This window comes from Callospermophilus lateralis, chromosome 7, assembly GCF_048772815.1.
Source record: "Callospermophilus lateralis isolate mCalLat2 chromosome 7, mCalLat2.hap1, whole genome shotgun sequence".
Taxonomy (NCBI): Eukaryota; Metazoa; Chordata; class Mammalia; order Rodentia; family Sciuridae; genus Callospermophilus; species Callospermophilus lateralis.
The window spans coordinates 117,828,379-117,849,013 of NC_135311.1; the positions used below are offsets into that span (position 1 = coordinate 117,828,379).

Consider the following 20,635-nt stretch of genomic DNA (forward strand, 5'->3'; position numbering starts at 1 on the left):
CCTTAAGATGCTGCCCCATGGTGCGGTGCGGTCCCAGCTGACTGTTGAGCTGTCGGCCGGCGTGCGTCGTCCACCACGGTCGCCGCGGAGCGCAACCCCGGTGTCAAGCCACCCTCCGGAGCCATGTCGCAGAGCGGAGCCCCAGGTATGCAGGAGGAGACCCTTCAGGGCTCCTGGGTGGAGCTGCACTTCAGCAACGGGAATGGGAGCGGTGTTCCAGCCTCAGTATCTATTTATAATGGTGACATAGAAAAAATACTGCTGGATGCCCAGCACGATTCTGGACGGAGTAGTTCCAAGAGCTCTCGCTGTGACAGCCCACCGTGCTCACAGACACCACAAGAAAACATGAGAGCTTCAGAAACAGACGCCCACAGCATCGACGAGAAGAACAGCTCTCAGTCCAAGGAAGATTATCTTGAGAGAAGGAAAGAGGTCGAAAGCATCTTAAAAGAAAAACTCAGACTGGATATGGGATTGGTCAAGTCGGCCAGAAAACATCCCCCCCAAGGAGTTCCACGCTCAGCATGAGAAACACCAGTGTCATGAAGAAGGGGGTCATCTTCTCGGCAGAGTTCCTCAAGGTCTTTCTCTGCTGCTGTCCCATCTCCTGGCCACTGGATTGGGGATCTACATTGGGAGGTGTCTGACAACCTCCACCAGCACCTTTTGAGGGAGATGTGGACCTGGCATTGTTGGCGTGCTGGGATTCCCTCCTGAGCTGACAGCTGGCACTACGGCGATCCTTGGGTGGCCGCACCACTTGAGTTTATTTGCTCCATAAATGCTGCGCTCATAACTTAGTAAAATGAAACAGCAGACACTAAAATCATGCTGGCCTGTAATTATACCTATGGGATCAATTAATAAGCATATCAGATAGTTACTGTAAGATTTGGTAGTAAATTTCCTTTGGATATTAGGTATAAATAGTATAAATAATTTAATAGTTATTATGTAGTAATTAAAAAATTAACTGTAACCTTAACTGTTTAAAAATACTACAGTAAGGGATTCGTCCAAAAGAAATATTGTGGCCTTATAATCCTTGTTTTCAACAGCATGTTAGATATAGTGGACGTGGGCTGTCTCCATCAGGAGCCATGGAACCCAGGTACAGCTGCAGGCTCCACTGTGCAGCCCGCACCCTGAGGGCCTTCTGCTGGATATGGACCCCAGCCCCCGACTGTCCGCCATCACCTGGACGGTTGAACTGCTGTTGAAGGCACCTACTTGGTCTTACTCTGCAGCTCTGGATTGCTGGGTCTGATCTTACTGTTCGTGTTCAGCTTTTGTGTGCTCTTACACAGCTTTACTGTAAGCAGACATATCTACTTAAACTGGAGATAGACAAAAATAAATCTTTGCCAAATTCTTCAAAAAAAAAAAAAAAAGATGCTGCCCCAGGTTTATGAAGGAATAATAATAATAACCAACAAATATTTCCCCTTCCCCTACCAGTCAGTTTTTTGTTATTCACACTTCTGCTCAAAGTTATCTAAGCGCTTCCATGACCACCCAATCAAAAGCAACCACCCAATCAATCCCTAGGGTAGTCTAGTATCTTGTTTTTACTTCAGAGCACTAAAGTCATCATTTGAAAATATCTTGTTTACTTTCTGTTATTCTGTCTTTACACCAAGTAGGACATGAGCTCTCTAACAGTAGAAACCTTATCTTTTCTTACTACCGCCGTAAATCCAATGTCCAGAATAGCAAATGTTTAAATTATGTTTTTATTTGTTCATTTTATCCTCAAGACAGTCAATATTACATCCCATTTTACAGATACTGAGGCATGGAGAAGGTAACTGACTTGCCTGAAAGCACACAGCTTTAAGCAGCAGAGTTGCAAACTGGCTCCAAGCCAGGCTTATTTTTTTTCTTTAGTCCAGTGCTGGTGACTGAACACAGGACCTTGCACATATGTGCTAGGCAAGCATTCTGACTCTGAGGCAGACCCCAATTTTAAGCCAGTGTTCTCAACCATTGCATTATTCTGCCTCTCCAAAGAAATATCTGGCATGCAGATATTCTCACGAATTTATTGAGTGAATGAATGAAGTCTCTGCCCCGAGTTTAGGATCTGGTAAAGGCAGCAAGTAAGAGATAAACACTGAAAGGTGGTATCTGTTTCTAAGCAATATATTTACGTTTTAGGTTTCAATTTTAAGAACTTTTGAAAAGGTGAAAAGGCCAGCTTCAGCTTATAGGCAAAGTAACCATGGGGGCTGGGGATACAGCTCAGTTGGTAGCACTTGCCTTGCATGCACAAGGCAATAGGTTCGGTCCCCAGTACCACATACACACACACACACACCAAAAAAAAAAAAAAAAAGAAGAAAGAAAGAAAGAAAGAAAAGAAAAGAAAAGAAAAAAAAGAAATAACATAGTCATAAGAGTCATAATTTAGAGAAGAGCTGAGAAACAGCCAGAAATAAAGCGTGACAAAAGATCGCTGGATGAGGGAACCAAGAACTTATGTCTTAAATCCTGCCAAGGATCAGACTGCTGTGTGCTCTAGCAAGGTCAAAGTTATTTCCGGGGCTCGTTTCGGCAGCACATATACTAAAATTGGAACAATAAAGAGAAGATGGTCCCTGTGCAAGGATGGCACACAAATTTGTAAAGTGTTCCATATTTTTAAGGGGAAAAAAAAATGTTACTTCCATTTGGAGTCAATTTGGGGCAGTAGGGTCACAAAACAAAGCAAAAACATAGGAATAAATTATTCAGGGATGGAAGGTGAAAGTATAAGTGACCACTTACAATGAGAATATTAAAATTACATTTTGTTTTCTAATTGGCCTTCAGCATATTTTGGGAATTTTTGAGTTCATCATTGCTGAATAGACGTTTATTCTGTCATAAGTTCTGGGTTGTTTGCCTAGTTAACACCTTTGTCCAGTTTTAAATTTTAGAATGGTAAGAAATAAGAAAACTAACAACACCACTTTAAAAGTGGGGGGTGGAGTTAGTGGAAAATGAAATGTGTATTTTAACACATTTTCTTAATTTCAGAAAATTAAGAAACTAATTTTAAGATGAAAAGGCTGTCATTTAAATACAAACACAGCCAAACTCAACAGTTATAGACATATTAAACCTAAGTGACAAACATGCTCATAGCTGATACTATCAACACCATCACCACTCCTACTCCTGAGCTGCTGTTTTGAAAGAAACTCGTTTAAAAATATCATTAAACCCTATCAATTAAATGAAATAACTGGATGACACAAAAGTGCAGCTAGAAAGAACTCAAGAATCAACTAAATCATTCAAGAAGACCCTAGACAGCGACAAAATTAAAACAGACATAAGCCCTTGCCTTCATGGAGCTTATAATGTAGACTTCAGATAGGCTCAGCAAACAAAAGGACAAAGACCAAGAACATGTAGGATGGTAAATAATGCAGTGTTAAGCCAGGCATGTTGACTATGTCTGCAACTCAACAGGCTGAGGCAGGAGGATTTCAAGTTCAAGGCCAGCCTCAGCAACCTAGTGAGGACCTGTCTCGAAATAAAAAAGGGTTGGTGGCTCAGTGGTTAAGCACTCCTGGGTTCAATCCCTGGTACCAAAAAATGAAATGAAATAAAAGAAAAATTAAAAAATCATGGCACGTTAATAATAATATCAAGAGATGGCTCTTAACCTGTCGTCTGAAAAGACTAATTCAGGGGGGGAAAAAAGACTAAGATGAAAAGAAGGAAGTGTCCAAAAGATAGGGGGAGGGGAGAGGGAGACCCTCTAGTCAAGGATGATGGCACACACCTGCAATCCCAGTAACTTAGGAGGCTGAGGTTGGAGAATTCCAAGTCTGAGGCTAGCCTCAGCAACTCAGGGCTGGGGCTGTAGTTCAAGTGGTAAAGTACCCATGGGTTCAATCCCCAGTACCAAAACAAACAACAACTAAAACTTCCATTTCTTTTTTAAAAGACCCTTAAACTTCATTGTGAGTACACATACCTTTTTCTATTTCTAACATTTTTTCCATGTCCATGCTCTAAAAAATGTGAAGAAATGGGGTAGATAAATGCCACCTTGGAAGTCCAGTAGCACCCTTTACCTCTTTTAAGAACCTAGCATTTGGTTTCTGGTCAAACTAAAAACTACTCAAAAAGTTTTCTTTTTTATGTCTGCTCTTCATGAAGATGCTATTCCACTTAACATATTTTAGGAAGTCCAGACCCCAAGAACTATAACACAATGAACTATGAACCAGCTTATAGAATCAAAATGTGCCTCAGGTAAAAATATATCCCCTCAAACACAATTCTTTGGGTTAAAAATAATCATTATCACAATATTACTTAAGGTAGCCATGTTCCTACAGCAGGGTTATAAAATGATTCACCAATAAGTAAATACCAATCATACTTACTGTTGGTCTCTGCTTGGCACATTAAGGATGCATATATATAGAACCTATAGTTCAAAAACTCCTAGTAAGGGCCTGGTGCGGATGTGATCAAAACATCCTCAACTTTCCAACATTCCTGAGCTGACACAGCTTCATATCCATTGATATGGTTTGACCCCTAAATCAATTCCAGTTGTCCTCCTCTGCTAGGACACCTAGATTTAATATCATTCTCCAAATGAGGACTGACTAATAAGGAACTATTTAGACACTCCTAAGATTTCTTTCTGGAAAGCTACACCACATGCTGCTTTGGATGAGCTCAAGAGTCACTAAGCTCTAAAGTACTTTTGCATAAACCCTCCTTGAGCTGCAAGATGTCTTCTTTTTTTTTTTTTTTTTTTTTTGGTAAGGCGACTGAACTCAGGGGCACTGAGCCACATCCCCAGCCCTTTTTTGTATTTTATTTAGAGACAGGATTTCACTAAGTTGCTTAGGGCCTTGCTAAATTGCTGAGGCTGGCTTTGAACTAGTGATCCTCCTGCCTCCCAAGCCGCCAAGATTACAGGTGTGTGCCACGGCACACAGCTCATTCTTAGTCTTTTGAGGGATTTCCATACTGCTTTTCAGAGGGAATGCATTAATTTGCCAACCCATCAACAATATATGAGCATTCCCTTTTCCCCACATCCTCACCAGCACATACTGTTAACTTATATTCTTGAGTATTGCCATTGTGACAGGAGTGAAATGAAATCTCAGTGTAGTTTTAATTTTCATTTCTCTGATTGTTAAGAGATGTTTAACGATTTTTATATTTGTTGACTATTCAGACTTCTTTTGAGAAGGGTCTATTCAGTCCCTCTGCCCATTTACTGATTGGGTCAAGATATATAATTACATGGTTTTATGCCATTAAAGTCACACCTTATTTTTCAACTCCCAAAGGATAATACTGGCAGCAAAGACCAAAACAAGGGTCTCTGAAACAAAAAACTTCCAAAGATAAGGAAGACTTAAATTATTGCTTTTCCTTTCTCACTCTGGATTGTTACTTTCAAGTCCCCTAGAGATTGTGGCACTTTCAAGTCCCCTAGAGATTGTGGCAGCACTATGCTTGCTCAAGGTGGGTATCTGCTGAATTACCAGAAAAAAACTTTTTGAGAGTATTTACTTCAGTCTCCATGTTTATAGCCCTGAGGGCAGCCTACTGAGAACTTACATTTAGTAGGGGGTTGGGTTCCCAGAAAAAGCAGTGCCAAAAAGATCCTTTCATTAGGCTACTTTGGGAGTTCCAACCTTTGCCACCCAAAAAGGCCAAGCTACATATAAACTACACAGCTAGCTATCTTCCAGTCCAATAAAATACTAGGTTCACATTCAAAAAGACCTCAGAAAATTTTCAAGTGATTTTTCCTTTTTTTAACAGCAGTGGGGATCAAACTCAGGGTCTCACATGCTAGGCAACTGCTCTACCTCTGAGCTGCATTTCCAGTCTCTATTATTTTTATGTAAATATAATTTACTGTAACAGTAAATCTAATTAATTTTTTTTGTTTACAAATAAAACATATTATAACCTCAAAATAAACAATAACAAAACAAACATGAAAGAAAGAAAAAAAAACCCTTCCCTAAAACATAAAATCAATTAAAAATCAAGTCTGGGGGCTGGGGTTGTAGCTCAGTGGTGCTTACCTAGCACATAATAGGCACTGGGTTTGATCCTCAGAATCATATAAAAATAAGTAAAATACAGGAATTGTGTCCATCTACAACTAAAAATAATTTAAAAAATCAAGTCTGTGATGCATAACTATAATCCCAGCAGCCCAGGAGGCTAAGGCAGAAAGATCACAAGTTTGAGGCCAGCCTCAGGAATTTAGAGAAGCCCTAAGCAACTTAGTGAGACCCTGTCTCAAAATAAGAAATAAAAAAGGCCAGTGATGAAGCTCAGTGGTAAAGTGCCTCTGGGTTCAAAGCCCAGCACCCCCTCCCCTGCCAAAAAAAAAGTCCTTTAAAGCTCTCTATTGACTCCATGGAAGGATATAGAAATTGAGTTAGACAGAGAATTGATGCCAATGGCATGAAAATTTTTTGAGTATGTACACATAAGTGTCTTGAAAAGCTCTACTGCTGTAATGTGACATCTGTACAGTGCTTTGCTGAGTATTTTCCTTTTTTCATTCCCATTAAAGCCAAACTTCCTCAGAGGATACTAAATTTCTTCAAGAGATCTAGTATACCTTTAAGAGCATGACCAGAACATTTCTTATGGTGTTAATTCTCATTTCATTGTCCACATTCTAACTAATTAAGTATTAGATAATCTTATGACTGGTGGCCTGCAGCAATTAAACCAAGAGATGGCTTTATCTTATTTTCTTGGGTTATTAAAATGTATTAGCATGCTTAAGCATTCTTTCTGCCTCACTCCTAAGTAGCTGGGACTACAGCCACATACCATTGTGCCCAACTGTCATTTACCAATTCTTACCCAAAGGTCTCATGACAGAAATGCCAGATGTTAATTCAATAAAGCACTACACAGGAATATTTAATCTGTTTAATTTGGGTTCCAGGATCCAAACATAATCTAAGATTAGAGACAGGGCAGGATCAACAAATATCATACTTTATCTAAAAGGAAACTAATGGTTAAAAACAATAACAACTACAAAAAAAATTTTTTTAAAGAAAAATAACCTATGGAAATCCTCCCCAAGAAATAACTTTACAAAAAGATTAAAAACTCGGGCTGGGGATGTGGCTCAAGCGGTAGCACGCTCGCCTGGCATGCGTGCAGTCTGGGTTCGATACTCAGCACCACATACAAAGATGTTGTGTCCACCGAAAACTAATAAATAAATATTAAAAAAAAAAAAAGATTCAAAACTCTCAGCCTAAGATGAAAACATAAGTTCCTGTCTCAAAAAGAGCTGGGAATGTAGCTCATTGGTAAAGCATCCCTGGGTTAAATCTGCAGAATCAAAGAAATAAGTCCTAATTTAAGATGTACCAACATAAAATATGCTGAAATACTGGAATGTGTAAGTTTATAAACCTAAGTTTATAAATGCCAAAATTTGGTTAGGGTTGTAGCTCAGTGGTAGAGCACTTGCCTTGCATGCGTGAGGCCCTAGATTCAGTCCTCATCACCACATAAAAATAAAGACATTAAATGTCAAAGTTGTCAGTAATAAATTATGACAGGGGAAAACAAGCATAAGAATTTGCATCTCTGGATGTTGCTTAGTGGTAGAGAGCTTGCCTAGCATGTGAGAGACCCTGGGTTTGATCCCCAGTACTACCAAAGAAAAGATTAAAGGGAAAAAAAAAATCTCCTTAAAATATCAAGAACACCAAAGCTCTGATTTAACTATTCAAAACAATCATCTAAAGAAAGCTATCAATCTAGAAGTAGGGGGACACAGAATTAAAACCTAAAAGTTAACACATGGTCTAACAACTGATTTTTGCTCTGCTTCTGACAGAGACAGGCTGGGGTAGAGAGCTGGATGTAGCATCTAGCATGCAGCTCCACTGAGTTCACAGAATATTTATGCTGACACTGGGGTAAAGGCAGTAAGCTGGAACTGCCCTGAAATGCCAGTGTTCATCATTTCCTCAAGTAGAACAATGCAGCCAACCTGCCTTGATGGAATTATGACCTAACAACATCAAGCTCAAAGCTCAGATGGTGCTAATCTATAGTCCCAGCTACTCTGGAGGCTGAAGCAATAGGATCCCCTGAGCCCAGGAGTTGGAGAACAGCATGAGTAACAAAGACCCTGTCTCAAAATAAAAAAAACAAGGAAAATTAAAAAAACAGCTTCTCTTACTCTTTATCCAGAATATATTAATTGAATACTCTTCTAATATATAATCTGGTCTCTGATGGACCTGCTTACCAGTAAAGAATGCCCTGGGGGGGGGGGGGGGCTCTAGCTCAGTGCTTAGCACTTTGATCCTTAGCACCTCGTAAAAAATAAACAAATAAAATAAAGGCATGCTGTCCATCTACAACTACAAAAAGGAAACAATGCCCTGGACAAATATCGGCTTTCCTGTCAAATAAACAATGGAAATTGATTCCCTGGCACTTTGGTTTATCAATAACAACTATTAATATTTACTAAGAAGAACCAAAGAGCTACAAACCTTCAGCATTATCTCACTTGCAAACCTCATCAAATACTACATTCTGTACCTATTTTACAGAAGAGATTAGGATTTACAGAGTTGTGTAACCTGCCCAAGTCCCACAGCTGGTTAAAATCAGAATTTATTATCCCTGTTGACTCATCAGTATCTTACTCTCCTATATTATACTCCAACCATTAGGCTCTTGGGAATATGATGTGTGATGATTTCTCAAAGAATGTGGTTCTTAAACCAGCAAAGCTAAGATGCTTAACTGAAGTGGCCATCAGCTCTCCTCCTCCATTCAATGTCTAATTCACAGCATAAGGGGAAAAAAGGGGAAAGTATAAACTCTACTGAAAAATATCAAAATTCCAGACCTTGTAAAAGACAATATTTATGTTGCAGATGACTTTAGAGAGCTCGAAGTAGGAAAGCTAAAGCCAGGTGCAGAACAAAGAGCTTCATGTAGTAAGAGAAATCAATCATAAGAAACATGAACATAGTGACCAAAACCAACAAATTGGCTAAAAATGCATATCTAGGAGAGGCAGCTCAACAACAGCCTCTTGGGGGGGGAGGGGAATTCTGTGCAAGAGAGCTTGCCTATACAAGGCTTTTCAATGCAGCATAATCTGTTCTCAAGATTAATCAGAACAAGCCGGGCACAGTGGCACACACCTGTAATCCCAGCGACTTGGTAGGTTTTGAGACGGGGGATTGAGTTCAAAGCCAACCTCACTCAGCAAAAGGCAGGCACTAAGCAACTCAATGAGACCTTGTCTCTGAATACAAAACAGGGCTGAGGATGTGCCTCAGCGGTTGAGTGCCCTGAGTTCAATCCCTGGAACCCCAAAACAAAAACAAAATAATTAACTATACAGTAAGACTGGTTTCCACCTGTAAAGTTATTTAGCAAAGAACTGTCGAGTGCTGAAAACAGAAAGCAAAACGGAAACATGCTATTTCTCTACAAATGGTAAGGGCACTACATGATCAATTTCCAGAATGTTTATTTGGAAGCAGTGGGCTACTTTACCTGTAGAGGCTGGAATCACCTGTTTCAGTTAGCAGCTGACAAATAATAATAATATTGTAAATAAGTTAGATACATTAAAAACAACTGAATAAAACTGGAATTCCACTGCATTTATTTTTGAAACTAGAAATAGACAGTGGCACATCACTATAAACCCAATTAAGTAACTCAGGAGGCTGATAGCAAGAACCTAACTCAAAAAGGGTTGGGGATTTGGCTCATTGATTAAGCACACCTGAGTTCAATCTCCAGCACCAGAGGGTGGACAGTTGAGCTTGGGGTTTAGCTCAGTTGTAGAGCATTCACCCAGCCAGCATGTACAAGGCCAGAGTTCAAACCCCAGCACAGCAAGGAAAAAAAAAAAAAAAGATCCAGCTGGGCACAATAGCCCACACCCAGGTACTTAAGAGGCTAAGGCAGAAAGATGGCAAATTTAAGAACAGGCTCAGCAACTTAGTGAGACCCTGTCTCAAAAATTTAAAGGGGCCTAGTTATGTAGCTCGGTGGTAGAACACCCCTGAGTTTGATACCAAATGCCACATTAAAAAAACAAAGTAAGGCCAGGCATGGTGGCCTATAATCCTAGTGGCTTGGAAGGTTGAGACAGTAGGATCAAAGCCAGCCTCAGCAACATCAAGGCACTAAGCAACTCAGCAAGACATGTTCTCTAAATAAAATACAAAATAGGGCTGGGGATGTAGCTCAGTGGTCGAGTGCCCCTGAGTTCAATCCCCAGTCCCCACCCCAGTCCCCACAAAAATAAATAAATTTTTAAATAGCAAAAAATCCACCAAAGAGCAGCAGGTCTCATTTGAGCTCCAGATACTTCTGGATAGTTAAGAGCAGAAAAGCAAAGCTCAGGTAAATATTAAACATGTTTACTATTTTATCCTTTTCTCCAGAGACAGTCCTCTCCTGAGTAAAAAGAGGAGGGAAAGAGGGGAAACAGCATCAAAAACAACTGCGGTTATCTCTAGGACTATAATTCGCCAAGACTTCATTCACATCCCATCCACGACCCCTAAAGAAATCAAATTAGAGACCTCTTTCTGACATTTATTCTGCTATTAAGTCACTCTTATTATTTTGCAAGATAAATCGGTCAACAATATTATTTCAACTCTAAGATCTTCCAATTTACAGAAAATATCCTCACAAGCATTAAGTGACCTTCTAAAAGGGTGGTGGGGGGATTATCCCTTGGGGAGGATAATTTTACTATTTTAAACAATTAAAAGATAAAATTATTCTGGAATTTAGCACTGAAATTTCTGCTTTAAACATGTAAACTGTAGGTACACATGTAAATTTAAGAAATATCTATATAGGTACTAGCAACAAAGAGTTAACGGGGGTTATCTCTTCAGAGTGGGAGGATAGACAGGATGGGAGCAAGAGAGGGATCGAGTACTTCTGACTCTGCATAATTTTTCTAGCCACAAGTTCATGGATGTGCAGATGTGTTTTGTATGTACTTTATTTTGTTACAGTATTGTGGTTTGAACCCTGGGGCCATGTGCATGCTAGGCCAAGTGTTCTACCACTGGCCTATACTCCCCAGCTCTAGCTATTTATTTTTTTATGTTGTCCAGGCTGGCCTTTAACTCCTGGGCTCAAAAGATCCTTCCACCTCAGCCTCCTTAGTAGCTGGGATTACAATTACAGACTTAAGTCACCACCCTGGATGTTTTTAAATTTATTAATTATTATTCAAACACACACAAAAGTAGAAAGGATAGAATAAGGACCCAAGTGCACCAATGGTCCAACTTCAAAAAATTCTCAACACTCTGGCTGGGTGTATTGGCACCCAATTGTAAACCCAGCTACTTGGGAGACTGAGGCAGGAGGATTACAAATTCAAGGCCAGCCCAGGCAACTTAACAAAACCCTGACTCAAAAAATAAAAAGGGCTAGGGATGTAGCTCAGGGGCAGAGGGCCCCTGGATTCAAACCTCAGCAATCATATCCCTCCCAAATTTTTTCCCACATCATTATCTACCCTTTATAAAAACTAAACAATCTGTCTGAAACCATAAGACACTAAATGTCCAGGGACTTGGCCTCTGACTAAGTAATCTCATCACTGCACATGAAGCAATCTACCTACAACAACTTCAGGCAGCAATAATCCGGTTTAAAAAAGATGAGTTCCCAGAGTGAGTCAGGGTGCTACATCCTATCCAGTGAAGGACAACTGGGCTGCTGGCTTCTTTCCATCACAGCCAGCAAAGAGATCAAATTTCTTTCCAGCTTTTCAACCAGAGTCTCAGTTTCTGGTCCTATCCTGTGGCAAACTCCACTCTTTCCATCATTTACCTTTCAAAAGAACATGACCATGTTATTTCACAATAACATGGAAAAGTAGAAAAACCCAAGAGATTAATATTTTACATGAGGCACAGAACACAGCAGGCGGAAGGGCACTATTTCAAAGCTGATTCCCACACAGGAACCTGAGTTTTATGAAGTTCTTTCTTGACTGATAAATCCCTGCTAGATGGAAAAGGAATCCATAATCCCAACATATAATAAGCAATCACATTCCATTCATTCTTCCATAATGTTATTTCAAGATGTGACAAAGGTGGGTATTAAGTAAGTAAAGAAATATGCTAAAGTAAATTATCAATCTAAAAACGCCCAGTCCCAGATGAAATCAGATTGTCACTTTATCATACTAGCCAGGTTATACAGTTAGTAGCAGCTCTGGTAGCAGAAAATAACTGGATTAAAATCTTGCTTCTGCCACCTATTAGCTGGATAAAATACTGTCAATCTTCCTAATGTGACCTTCACCTCATAGAATAACCATGGGAATTAAAGAAGTACCTATATAAACAGTGCTTGGCACACAGTAGGTAAGTTCATATCTTAAGCTATGTTTAACTACAAGCCCAGAAGTGACCAGGTGGTGATATTTAGAACTTCCCTGGGAATAAACAAGATTTGCCACTGATTCTATTTTTCTTGCATTTACAAGTCTATAAGTAATCAGATATACTCCTACATGGAACAATCAAGGCTTTTATACTTTTTGTGGCTAAATTAGCATGCATCACATAGAAGAGGTACACTAGAAGGTACCATCAAGGAAGATACAGGTCAAAAGAAGACAAATATCTGCTAGCCGTTAGCAGAGAAAAATCATCAGCAAACTGAGGGGCTATTCATTTAAACTTTATCATCACAATATCACCACTGTAGGTAACTTGTGATATCCCCTCAAGGATTTACTCAATGTCTATTAAGCTCAGGATCATGTATGCAATAAATGTTTCATCATCAGGGAACAGAATAGTAGGCAACTCCTCCAGAGGATCCTCTCCTGTCTCTCTCATAGAGGGTGATTTTAGTTCCCATTTTAAATGAGTATAGGAGAACATTTTCTTCCCATTTTTTTAAATACCTTTGTTTGTTTGTTTATTTATTTTTATGTGGTGCCGAGGATTAAACCCACTACTTCACACTTACTAGGCAAGCACTCTACCACTGAGCTATATAGCCCAGCCCTCTTCTCATTTCTTACAGGATATCTTGGCTTTTCTAACTTAAAAAAGACACCATAATATGTTAACTAATGACCTATAGTTTCCTTCCAACTCTCATTATTAAACTAAGCAGCAAATCATGACACTGGGGCAGTAGTAGGGATTGACCCCAGCATGCAAGACAAGCGCTCTATCATTGAGCTACATTCCCAGCCCCAGTTAACTGTTTTTTTTTTTTTTTTTTTTTTAATGAATAAGTTATTAGCCAGGTGCAGTGGCACAAGCCCATAACCTCAGAGACATGGGAGGATCACAAGTTCAAGGCTAGCCCCAGCAACTTGGCAAGACCCTGTCTCAAAATAAAAAGAAATGGGGATGTAGCTCATTGGGGTAAAGCACTGCTGGCTTCAATCCCCAGTACTGGGGAAAAAAAAAAAAAAAAAAGTCATGTACTTTTTCAGTACAACACTGAGTACTGAAACAAGATTAAGTAAATGGAATAAAAATACAAATTCTAGAAAATACACCCTGTAGCTGAGTGTGGTGGTACACACCTATAATGCCACAGACTCTGGAAGCTGATACAGAAGGATCGCAAATTCAAGGCTAGCTTGGGCAACTAAGCAAAACCATCTCAAAGTTATTGTTTTTTTAAAAAAAGGATGTGGTGGCAGCTGGAGGTGTACCTTGGTAGTCAAGTATCAATTCAATACACAGTACCACAAAAGAAAATATACTCTGTAAAACACCCTTGTAAGGTTAGATTTTCTTTTCTGGTGCTGGGAATCAAACCCAGGGCTTCGGCATGCCAGGAAAACACTCCACAGCTGAGGTACACCTCCAGACCAAAGTTGGCTTTTCAAATTCGTAGAAAAAGAAAATATTAGTGACTATTTGATAGGCCTATCTAATCCTTATTACAGACATTATAAATAATTTGCTCAGATGTAAGAGAGATTGTATTCATTATAAAAGGACAAAAAGGTAATAACAATAACAACAACACAATACAGCAATAATAACAGAATAATAACCAGACACTGTTCTTAGTGCTTTATAAATTCACTCAATTCACAAACTGCTATTAGAAACACAGTATGTATTAGCCATTTTTTTTTTTTTTCTCTAGCTGTAACTCCAGACAGGATCCAAAGAGTTTTGCAATCTCTTCCCTGGGTGGTGGGGGTGTTATTTCTAGGTACGGGGGATTGAACTCCTGGGCATTCTGCCACTGAGCCACATTCCCCAACCCTATTTTGTATTGAGATGCTAAGCGCCTCACCATTGCTGAGGCTGGTTTTGAACTTGCGATTCTCCTGTTTCAGCCTCCCAAACCACTGGGATTACAGGCATATGCCCAGCTTCTTCTCTGGGTTTTATGGAGGTTTCCTTTATCCTTCTGTGTTAGCCTCTTAAAGTACTATGTCAACCTTAAGAAGGCACAGTACTCCTATTTTAATAAGAGGAAACGATCCACATCTATTTCATCTCACTGCTTCATTAAGGCAACATAAAGAAGCTGTAGAAAATTAATAATAGCCAGGAAGATCACAAATTCAAAGTCAGCCTCAGCAATTTAGCAAGACCCTGACTCAAAATAAAAAAGGGCTGAGGACATGGCTCAGTGGTTAAGTGCCCCTGGGTACAATCCCCAATACCAAAATAATAACAACAACAACAAAGCACAGGTGAAAAAATAAACAGAAAAAAAATAAATAAAAATAAACAGAAGGTTAGAAAACATGGCCCAGGAAATCCCTCAGAAAATGGAACAAAAATGCAGAGGTGCAAACAGCAGGGGAAAAAGGATAAAATTATCGGATCAGTCCCAAAGACTCAGCATCCAAATAATAGACATAGGACAAGAATAAAGAAAATGAAGAAGAGCCTGGCACAGTGGCACATGCCTGTAATCCCAGCAACTCAGGAGACTAAGGCAGGAGGATTGTAAAGTTCAAGGCCAGCCTCAGCATATTAGCAAGGGCCCTATACAACTTAGTAGATTCTTGTCTTAAAAATGAAAGAGGCTGGGGATGTAGCTCATTGGTAAAGCAACTCTGGGTTCAATCCCCAGTACAGGAAAAAAAAGAAGAAGAAGAGAAAAACCTAAGACCTAATTTGAATCTATTGAGTGCATAGCCCACTAGATGAAAACAGCCACAACAAGAAGATCATTATAAAATTTCAGAACACTGGGACAAAGAGGTCTAAAAGTTTCAGGTTACATACAGGTTATCTCACCAATGGTGGAGGCCAAAAAAACAACAGAATAGGATCTTCAAAATTTTCAAGGAAAATATTTCCAAATTTCAATGCTATACCTGATCAAATTAATAATCAATGTAAGGATAAAATGAAAGCTTTCAGATATGTAATGTCTAAAACATTTACCTCTCATGTTGTGCACTTTCTTCAGGAAGATAACAGAAAAAGGTCAAGGTACTCTTACAAAACCAATAGCTCAATCAAGGGGGAGAAAAATCTGAGATTGGACCCAGCTCAGGAGAGGGAGGGGATTATCAGGATGATGTCAAGATCAGGACAGCTGCACTGTGCTGCTGCCTACAGCACATGTTCATATTAGGCGGAACAGAAGGGATCTTCAAAAGAACAGAACGCACCAGGCAGCCAAAGTGCACACATGTCCTCAGGAAGATTTACACTGCTGGCCAGAGTGTGGTAAGGAATTACTGATAAAAACACAGAAATAAAGCACAACAACAAAAAAAGGTTAATTATTAACAGAGAAAACAAATAGTTGTGCAAAAAAGGAAAAGTAATCATGGCATGCAACATGACTGGACTTTGAAAAAAACTGTATATAAACATAATATTATTGGTTAAGTATACTGCTCTAATCAAAAACACATTATAACAGGTATGAAAAAAATTTGCACATGTGAGATGGACATGGAAGCCTGACAAAAACCATCACACTAACCTGATTACTTAGAGAGGTAATACCAAAAGAAAGAGCAGAGGGCTGGGTTGTGGCTCAGTGGTAGAGCGCTTGCCTAGCTTGTGTGAAACACTGGGTTTAATCCCAGGAACCACATAAAAGTAGCTGATGGTCTGATATGACTAGGTATTATCTTATTTGCACATATATCAACAAAATTTTGGGGACTGGGGATTTAGCTCAGTGGTGGAGCACTCACCTAGCATGCAAAAGGCCCTGAGTCTGACTCCCAGCACTGCAAAAAAAAAGTTTTGTTTTGTTTTTTTAAGTACAGATAAACTGTAAAATGCTATTTATTTATTCATTTTTGGTACTGGGAATCAAACTCAAGTGTTTTACCACTGAGCTACATCCCCAGTCTTTTTTTTTTTTTTTTTTTTTTTTTTTGAGATAGCATCTTGCTCTATTGCTGAGGGCCTAACTGCTAAATGAACTTGCAATCCTCCTGCCTCCATCTCCCAACTTGCTAGGACTGGTACAGGCCATGTACCATTTTGCCCAGCTTAGAAGATGTTTTTTAAAGAAAATGTATTACATAAAGAAATCAAACATATACAACAATTTATGCATCACACTCATCCATGATAAGGGAAAACAAGGAAAAGGCTAATTATCTACCAAAAAGAGATGAGTTAAGACATTCTATGAAACATTCATTATGAAATGCCTTGAGCCACTAAAAAATCCAAAGGGAAAAAATCTGTTGTTTATTATAACCATGTGACAAAAATTACAATTCCAGCCAGGGGTGGTGGCACATGCCTGTAATACTTAGGAGGCTGAGGCAGGAGGATTCCAAGTTCAGAGCCAGTCTCAGCAACTCAGCAATGGCCTCAGAAACTTAGCAAGTTTCTGTCTCAAAATAACATTTGGGGGGGGGACACCCTGGGAATATGGCTCAGTGGTTAAGACCCCCATATTTAATCCCTGACACCCCAAAGAAGAAAACCAAACAAAAAAATTATAACTACAATTTTGATTAAACAAACACATTCAAGTAACATGCACGTGAAAAAGACTGCTCACCAAAATATTTACATATATACACAAACATATGTATCTCTACACATATACACTTATTAAATCTGTAGATTTAATAAATGCTGCATTATGAACATAGAACTTCCATTAAGAAATCCCATAGATAATCAACTTTCAACATATAACACTGGTTTTACAAATCAGTGAAGTTATTAGTTCTTTTTTTAAACTATTATCAATTTTATTAATCCATATATTCAAAGTATTTTCATTTTACTAACATTGTCAATATAAAATGACTAATTAGATATTTTAGTCTTTTTGCATATTCAATCTTCAAAAAACAGTGTTTTTTATACTCATAGCAATTTGAGCTACCCATTTTTAAAAAAAATTTGATATTATCCATTCTTTTCAGTCACCACACATTTACCTTATTAGAACAATGACTTGACATGCACTAGATCCAAACACTTTCTCCAAAGAACACTGGCAGCACTACTGGCTTCTCCAATTTACAAAGTCAGGATGCAATCCTGGAACAAGAGAAATAAGTGATAAAATGGTTACCCATTTTTTCCATACCTTGCAGATTAGATTCCATTACTAGTGTCTGAAATCCATAAGCAAAAACTCCAGCCCTCGATTTTATTTTCCAATGGACACAGGATTCTCTGGCAAAATGTCTGGTCTGATGGTATGCCTCTGGTCAACTTATATCTTCATCCATTCAAGCTCCTACAGCATGGAAAGCTAAAACTGTTATTCTTGTAACCTAACACTTCTACTGGCAATATCAGGTGCTAGGGTTTGCATTATGCAAGACTAGTTTGCAAGCTTCATAATTCAACCCGGTGAACTTTGAAACAAGAAAAAAATTGAACTGAGATATGCAAAACTAAATTAACAAAAACATGTCAAGTTAAAATACCCCCTATCTCCATCCCTAAAGGCACATGTACAAAAAACCTTTCTATTCCAGTTGTCTAAATATTCCTAGATCTATGGGGGTGGGGTTTTGGCTCAGTCGTAGAGTGCTCGCCTAGCCTGTGTGAGATACTGGATTTGATCCCAGCACTACATAAAAATAAAGATAGTGTCCACCTACAATTTAAAAATAAATATTTTTAAAAAATTAAAACATAATAAATATTCCTAGATCTATGAACATAGTCATAAATTAAAGCTAGATAGAATATTACCCACAACACATAGGATAACCAAGTTCTAAAACCAGAAAACTCATAATGTCCTCACTCCTGCTTGTTACTGAAGTGTTACTGTTCATGAAGATGCAGTCTCGATATTTATCTTCCTTTTCTGCATTTACTCAGCATTCACTCTGTCAAGATGGGACACGCTGGGTAACCACCTCAGCTTTCTCTGGACTCTATGACTTGAATCCTTGCCCATTTAGTCAGGAAGAAAATCTCTCCTAAAACTATGGATCCAAACTCTTTGCACACATAGAATCCTCAAACTACAACGTCTCCTACCCTTTCATCAAATGCTCAAACATTCCTATGAGGGTCTCCTTCCCCAAAAGATGTCGCTGGCTCTCCCAGGCAGGTTAGGTACTGTGACACCCTAGCCAGATCTCTCGTTACACCCATTTCATGATCTGTTGTTAAATGTCAGTTTCCTCACTGGACTATAAACTAGTTTTTGTGATTTTTTTTTAAAGTTTGTAGATGACACAATTCCTTTATTTATTTATTCTATGTGGTGCTGAGGATCAAACCCAGTGCCTCACATATGCTAGGCAAGCACTTTACCACTGAACTACAACCCTAGCCCAGCACGCGGTACTTATAAGACAAACTGCTGTGGCACATTCTGGCTGCTAAATGAAGAATAAATTTTAAAGGATAAGGGCAGAAAAAAATCAGTAGACATTGCCTAAAATAATGCAGGTAAAGGACAGCAATGCCTTAGACCACAGCATAGCTCAAAATACTCCTAGCATTCCACACACTACTAGAACTTAACTAGAACATAATTCCTAAATCCAAACAAAGGGTAAATGCTAATATTTTCAAACCACACATTCATATCTCCATTGTAAACAACAGCAATTTTTTTTTCTTACCTCACTTCAGGCTCCCTTGACAACCAGAGAAACAAAGATAAGGAAACACAAGGATAACCTTGCCCTCTCTCCTCTGACCCCTAACGTCAAAGCTAGTCCTCTAAACCATGAAGCACATGTTTAAATAATATTTGAGGGCTAATGTTGTTCTGGTTTCAAAAGCATAACCATAGCAACAAAAGTAAATAAAAGGGGCTGGAGTTGTGGCTCAGTGGTGGAGTTCTCGCCTAGCATGCAAAAGGCACTGGGTTTGATCCTCAGCACCACATAAATGTAAAATAAAAAATAAAAAAATAGGCTGTGTCCACCTAAAACTTAAGAATAAATATTTTTTTAAAAAGGTAAATAAAAGGGCTAGGGATATAGCGGGAGATTTGCAAGTTCAAAAGCAGTTTCAGCAACTTAGAGAGACCCTGTCTCAAAATTAAAAGGGCTAGGGATGTAACTCAGTGATAAAGCACCTCTGGGTTCAATCCCCATTACCAAAAAAAAAAAAAAAAAAAGATGATGATGGGAGAGGCCGGCTGGGGTTGTAGCTCAGTGGTAGAGCACCTGCCTTATATGTGTGACATACTGGGTTCCATCCTCAGCACCATGTAAAAAGAAATAAAGATATTGTGTCCATCCACAACACACATCACACATACACACACACTCTCCCCCCTCCCCGTGTCTGTCTGTGTCTGTGTGTGTGTCTCTCTCTCTATATATGTGTGTCTCTGTGTGTGTGTATTTAAAAATTAAAAAAAAAAAAAAAAAAGACTAGGGGACAGGGGTGCATGCCTATAATCCCAGAGACTCAGGATGTTGACACAGGGGGATTGCAAAATTTGAGGCCAGCCTCAGCAACTTAGTGAGCCCCTAAGCACCTTAGCAAGACCCTATTTCAAAATTTTAAAAAATTAAAAAGGGCTAGGAATATGGCTCAGTACCAAAAGAAAAAGAATAAACAATCTACTAGGCACTGTAAATTCAAAAGATGAACGAGCTCAGTTAAAATCACATTCTCATGGATTAATATAATCACATCCTTGCCTGGTGAGGTAATCCACGACCATAATACCAGCTACTCTGGAGTCCAAGGCAGGAGTACCAAAAGTTTGAGGTCAGCCTCAGCAACTTAGGTGAGACCCTGCCTAAAAAAAAAAAAAGGTGGGAGCATTGGGGTTGCTGAGGATGTGACTCAATATAAAAAACCCTGGGTTTAATCCCCAGTATGGCGGGCGGGCAGGAGAAGAGCTGGGTGTCTTGTGATTAAAAGAAATTACAATCCAATCCAATCTAGCTGCAAAAATGCTGACCTGGAAGGACATCAGAGTTTAGGACAAATATGACTAGAATTAGGGTCATAGAGTCATCAAGAACTAAGAACTGAAAGCACTTCTGACGATTATATCTAATACAATCCCATAGTTTTAAAGATGAGAAACTGTGCCCAGTAAAAAAAGGCTAAAATGAAGAGCTAAAACTAGAATGCCTACAGTACTCTGGCTCTCAGTGTCCCATATCTTGCCACCACATCTTTTACCTACTAAAAATTGAGCAACACACACATCCTTCATCCAGTCT

General features: G+C 39.1%; 1 protein-coding gene, 1 non-coding gene and 2 pseudogenes across 2 annotated transcripts in view; 2 read left to right on the forward strand and 2 right to left on the reverse strand.

Annotated features, from left to right (window-relative positions):
- The window catches only part of Thrap3 (thyroid hormone receptor associated protein 3), a 56,722-nt gene that overhangs the window by 21,947 nt on the left and 14,140 nt on the right, over nt 1-20,635 (reverse strand). The window contains exon 2 of the mRNA XM_076860744.2: nt 17,411-17,513. The gene's annotated coding sequence lies outside the window, so the exon portion shown is untranslated. The remainder of the gene's footprint in view (nt 1-17,410; nt 17,514-20,635) is intronic.
- On the forward strand, nt 124-673 carry LOC143404771 (BCL2/adenovirus E1B 19 kDa protein-interacting protein 3 pseudogene; annotated as a pseudogene).
- LOC143405282 (U6 spliceosomal RNA) lies at nt 2,545-2,645 on the forward strand (annotated as a pseudogene).
- Nucleotides 14,373-14,480, reverse strand: LOC143405366 (small nucleolar RNA SNORA26). Its single transcript, XR_013092068.1, has one exon. It is a non-coding gene; the product is annotated as a small nucleolar RNA SNORA26 (small nucleolar RNA).